Here is a 6,137-nt window from a genome sequence, read left to right as displayed (position 1 = left end):
GCAGTAGTTACCTGGTTAATAACTGGCAGTATTTACCAGCGTTGTTATTCATTACTCGGCCATAGAAGGAAATAACCGTGAAACAAACCGACGAAAACGGTGCTTGATATTTTCTGGCTTTTCTTTTTGTATAAACAATACTGAAGAACGGTGAAGTTTCGTGGCGGTGCACAAACAAAAACCCGATGTAAAGCCAGAATTAGGTGACTAACCTTAACTATACGAATTTGCGGATAGAAGCCAGGATAAAAGGAAGACAGATTTTCTTAAGCTTTTGTCCTGGCGCTCTCGACTCTAAAGCGAACCCAACTTCACCGCAATTCTAAAACCAATTTACTCGCAATTCTAAAACTAAGTATTACCAAGAGATTGGCAAAACGAAGGACCAGAGGCACAACCGCCATCCTCATGAAGTCCTTCGAGCACTTTTAACATTCAAAAGCTTCAGAGTCAGAGACAAAGCCACCAACTGATTAAACAATGCATTACGCAAAAATCCTGCATTTCTATCGCCTCACTTACCCGATAAAGGCAAGTCCAACGCTAAAGCCTGTGTTGTAGTAACTATCGACAGTCACAGTAACTTCAACAGTTACTAGGCATAAGCCATAACCGCTCTCGGGGCAAATTACAATATCACTATTGAAAATTTGCTGCCTGCTTAACTTTTTTTACCAACTAATAATAACCTTTACATAGCAATTTGGACTATTCAACCCCGTAAGATCCCCAAATATATTCTTGTCGGTATCTAATGTCAGACTTTTCACTTCCAACTATTATCGCTGAAGTCACTTTACAAGTGTTCTCAGCCGAATGCGAACTCCAGATCATAAGTAATGTTAATAAACAGATTACTCCTGTCATCAGTGGGGTCAAAATACATCACTTTACTGAATAGGAAGTTTAAAATCTGCATAGATTATAGAAAGTAAACACCAAAATTCGAGGTTAATAAACAAGAATCTCTTCAGAATTAAAAAACATTGTTACTTCATTATTACTTGTATCAATTTCCCATCTTACTTCTGTTAGCCAACCAGTCAGTAAATACCATTCCTTTGATTTCATAAGGCATTCTTTGTCTTTCAAGGAGCATTACAAAGTGTACCCCATCAAATGACATTTTGGGGTTAAAGAAATGGACAAACTTTTATAGACACTGTATATTAAGCTGGTTTTTACAAAATACTAGTACATATCCACAAGTACCCAGAATAAAGTTTAATAGTAGGTAGTGCACAGCATCTACAAGTTCTAGTTGTCTGGGTAACCGAAATTAGTCCGATTCGAATGATCACAGGATATGCACAGCGTCCAGAAGTTGAGTTCTAGTTGCCAGGGTAACCGAATTTAATGCGCTTCGAACCGTCACAGGACATGCACAGCATCTACAGCATAACATCAAGTTGAGTTCTAGTTGTCTTGGGTAACCAAATTCAGAGCACTTCGAATCCTCACAGAATATTCAGTCTTGACGAAAGCATTGCTTTCCATTAGTATTAGTGTCGATGTTATGGTCTGCTGCAGCTACACCAATAGCCTGTGCATTAAGAAAGGTAGTTTGGTCTTAGAATATACTGAAAGTTTCCAGACATCCTACCCTCTTAAAAGGGAAAATAGCCTGCTCAGTTAGTCCCAGCAGCTATTCAAAAGATATTGTAATTAATACTATACTGTATGAGTAAACTTCCCATTATCAATCCCATGTATTAGTATTTCCCATGTATTAGTATTCTTGTTACTTCAAACTGCAATCAACTTCCACATTAACAATCCCATATATTACTACCACTGGAGGAACAAACTCCCAGAAAGGTAACAGGATAGAGAGTGCCATCCTTTAAGACATATTTAATAGGGCGCCAATCTTACACCAAAACAACCGCACCGAACTTTAGTGCTACATAACTATGAAAGGTGCCATGCAATGCATGGCACTACTATCTGGCAACTTTCGTCCTTTAGTATCCAGTCTTAAGGGAATTGAAACTGCACAACCCCATGTGGTGAAAACTTAAGTTTGGGAATTCAGAATAGGGGTTTTCTGAAGCAAGCTTCGACGCTGGAGGAAAGGTGGATGAAGGTAGGTGTCAATGAAAATATGCAATGCAACCTCGACTGTATTTCCTAACATGAAAGCTTTGCTTGAAGAGTAAGAGCAGGGAGGGTGGGGTGCTGAGAGCAGTTACGGAACGACGTTAACAAGATGCCCAAATCTGAACTACAGTTTCAACTATTAACCAGCCTATTAGAATACCTGACAAGTCCACGACACCAGTGTCAAAAATTCTTTAAAATCCCAGGACCTAAGCCTCTTAGAAAAGCATTAAGAGCCACCTATTACCCGTCTAGTCACTATTTACTAGTTCCTATTTACTAGTGGGAATGAAATTAAGTTGTATAAGTATGTCAGGCAGTTACCCTACCCTATTCTCAGCTGCACTAATACATTCAAACTTTCATCTCATGATCAAACAAAGGGCTCAAATACTATAATACCCTCTGTTGAGAAACCCTCTGTTAACTTTCACTGTCAAATGTCTCCCTAGGTCTGACTATTGCGTTTTTTACCCCAGTTTCTATTTCCAGCATCCTTAAGAGGGATTTGAGAGTGCCTTTATCCTTAACCCTGCATATGAAATTAGCACATTCTTTACCCTATTCTAGCCTACCCTATATTTCAAGTTCCACATCTAACTCCTCACTAAGTCCTAGCTAAACTTAAACTACCAACCTTGCAGTTCTAACCTAAGTTAGAAGTTGGTTGGTTAGAAATCCCTGTTGTGCATGGTGACAAAGTCACCATGCTTGTTTTTGAACTTCCTGTTGTGCATGGTGACTGGTCACCATGCACAACAATCGAGTCCACCTTTGCCTGGCAGGTGGCACCGCCACCCCGGCAAAGGTGGACTTTAGGAAGCGGGCAAAGAGTAACTTGCTCTCAAACGCAAAACTCTCAAACGCAAAACTCTCAAACGCAAAACTCTCAAACGCAAAACTCTCAAACGCAAAACTCTCAAACGCAAAACTCTCAAACGCAAAACTCTCAAACGCAAAACTCTCAAACGCAAAACTCTCAAACGCAAAACTCTCAAACGCAAAACTACTTTTGAAGCCGAAGTAATTGCTCAAGAGCTTTAAAAATAGTTACTGTTCAAAAACTTCAAAATAACAAAATAGACAACTGAACTTTACAATTTAAAAAAAAAACTAGCTGAAGTTACAAGATCACACCACATATGGTTTAAAAGTTTGAATAAATTTAGTCTAAATCTACTAACCTAAAAAAAAAATACTAGATTTACTCTACAAATTACTAAAAAATAACCTTCCACACAAACTCCCACACATTACACATTAAACTCACACACAAACTTCCACACATGAATTTAAAAAAAATCCTCTAACCTAAAACAAAAAACTAGATTCTCTACAAATTTTCAGAAAGTTCCTAAAAAATTACCTTCCACACACATTACACAAACTTCCACACACATTACACAAACTTCCACACACATTACACAAACTTCCACACACATTACACAAACTTCCACACACATTACACAAACTTCCACACACATTACACAAACTTCCACACACATTACACAAACTTCCACACACATTACACAAACTCTTGATGCTAAAATAAGAAAATCAAAAATAATTAAAGTACGGGGAAAAAAAGTTCTAAAGCTGAAACAAACTAATTTCTTGAAATGTTCAATGCTGGTTAAGTTAAATTTTAACCTTTGCAATTTCAAAAGATTAAACACTTTCAAAATTCTCAAAACAGGTTCCGAATAAAAAAAAAAACACCAAATGCATTAAAACAAAGCCTAAACTTAAAATGAAAACTTTTGATTCTGAAAAAACTAACCTAAAAAATGCTCGGGCGGGGGGGGCGATATAAAATAAAAAATTCAAGTACTGGAAAAAAAAGTTCTAAAGCTGAAACAAACCTTAATTTCTTGAAATGTTCAACGCTGGTTAAGTTAAATTTTAACCTTTGCAATTTCAAAAGAGTAAACACTTAAAAACTTTCAAAATTCTCAAAACAGGTCCTGAATAAGAAAAAAAAAACACCAAATGCATTTAAACAAAGCCTAAACTTAAAATGAAAACTAAGTTTTGATTCTGAAAAAAACTAACCTAAAAAATGTTCGGCGGGGGGGCGGGGCGGCCGCGGTGCGTTGCTCAAGTCACTCAACTAAAACAAGTACTCACCCATTAATCCTGTTTAGTCATAATGTATCGGTACATCTCATTGCGGCACGCTTATCTAACGACACACCCTGACCTGAAATAAAGAAAATATATATTAAAACCCAAAATGTTCTAGCAAGTGGAAAGAACCAAAGTCTGACTATTGGTTACAATCAGCTGGGCCATCTGAAGTTTTAAAATTCTAAGACAAGGAGCAGCAAGCAAGGCTTTATAAATACTGATAAGAATTATTACTAGTTTATTGCCACTTAAGCCTACAATAATTAGAGTTTAAATCAACTTAACATACCCCATATTAGGAAGGCTCTGGTAGTGGAGTAAAGCCTCTAATACTCTAAACTTTAAACCCTACTGCATCGTAGACTTGCTGTACTACAGCATAAGTTAAAATGAAAACATCCATAGCACTGCACAAGATTGCTAGTATACAATCAAAGTGCATAGAATTACCACTCAATCTAGTTAAGCTTAGTAATAGGCTTCGAAAATGCTTCGAAACGAAGTCTTTAATGCCATGCTGAGGGCAATCTACAACAATACCTAACAGGCACTTGGAACAAAATTGTAAGAATTTACAACAAAAAAATCGAAAATCCCAATATTTGGAGATACAAAAACCCCAAACATTTTGAATAGTATTGTAAGAAATTACAAACAAAAACGAAAATCCCAATATTTGAAGATACAAAACCCACAAAACCCGCAAACGGAAAACTTTCATACCATAACTATGTCATAGCTGAAGTACCACAATCTAAATATTTGAGAAATAAACACTGGTAACAGTAACCACTCGCCAACCCAACAAACCTTGAAGCACGCCTTCACGCCTAAAATCTTGCGAAGTCTGTTCACAATAAGATATCTGAGAAACTGCTCAAGCTTCTTTAGACCTCAAGAGTATTGTAAACAGAAGACATAGCAAGTGAAGCATATAGGGTATTTGAACCTAGAACAAATTGTTAAGTCAGGCTAGAGAGCATTTGTACACCGCACACCAAGACTATACAACAAAAAACCGCCTGAAGTGAAAACCATACAAGCTAGATTTTAAAAAATACCCTACTATTCTACAAGAGAAAACGCTAACACTTTTATAAAATGTAAGAAGCACCTTACTTTGACAACGTACAATGGCCCGTCAGAGAGAGAAACGTCACTGTGGAGGACTGTAAATAAAACCAAAATGAAGCCAACGATGGTCCAGTACACCACGGCCGAGATCCCAAACGCAAATAAACTAGAACACAGAGTTAGTATCAACGAAGCCTGTCTTTCCAAGCCGGCGACTCTACAACACTGAAACAAGCTGTTCTTGAGGATAACAGCCAACGATCGCTGCAACTGCTTGTTTGTGGGAGGTCATTTTATCGCCCTTTAGCCACCGAAGAAGTTTAAGGCGATGATCAGAAAATCGACAGAAATTATTATTATTATTATTATTATTATTATTATTATTATTATTATTATTATTGAGAGTTGCCGGGCACTCTTCCTTTTTAGCGAACTACCCCAATTATGTATCAGTAATTAGCACATCTGAAAAAATTATTATTATTATTATCATTATTATTATTATTATTATTATTATTATTATTATTATTATTGAGATTTGCCGTTTACTCTTCCTTTTAGCAAACTACCTTAATTACGTAACGGTGTTTGGTCTTTATCTGGAATTATTATTATTATTATTATTATTATTATTATTATTATTATTATTGCTGTTGTTGTTGTTGCTGTTGTTTTCAGCAGTGCTTGGGCATAAGAGTTCATGAATATTACTTTTTACTAGCGTACTTAATTTAGTATACTGTATTGTGATCATCTTATCGTTCATCGTATATGGCCCGGAGCTCAAACAAAGGATATTAGCACCATTACTATTAGCTAATGTAACATTACATCGC

General features: G+C 36.5%; 1 long non-coding RNA gene across 1 annotated transcript; it reads right to left on the bottom strand.

Moving 5' to 3' along the window:
• Positions 1 to 1,343: 1,343 nt before the first annotated feature.
• Positions 1,344 to 5,488, bottom strand: LOC136828561 (uncharacterized). Its single transcript, XR_010850107.1, has 3 exons — positions 5,347 to 5,488; positions 4,228 to 4,300; positions 1,344 to 1,543 (listed from the first exon to the last, which is right to left on the bottom strand). It is a non-coding gene; the product is annotated as an uncharacterized lncRNA (long non-coding RNA).
• Positions 5,489 to 6,137: the final 649 nt, after the last annotated feature.

The sequence above is a fragment of the Macrobrachium rosenbergii genome, chromosome 43 (assembly GCF_040412425.1).
Source record: "Macrobrachium rosenbergii isolate ZJJX-2024 chromosome 43, ASM4041242v1, whole genome shotgun sequence".
Lineage (NCBI taxonomy): Eukaryota > Metazoa > Arthropoda > Malacostraca > Decapoda > Palaemonidae > Macrobrachium > Macrobrachium rosenbergii.
Note: the sequence above shows the minus strand (reverse complement) of the source record. Positions and strands in the feature narration are given on the sequence as shown.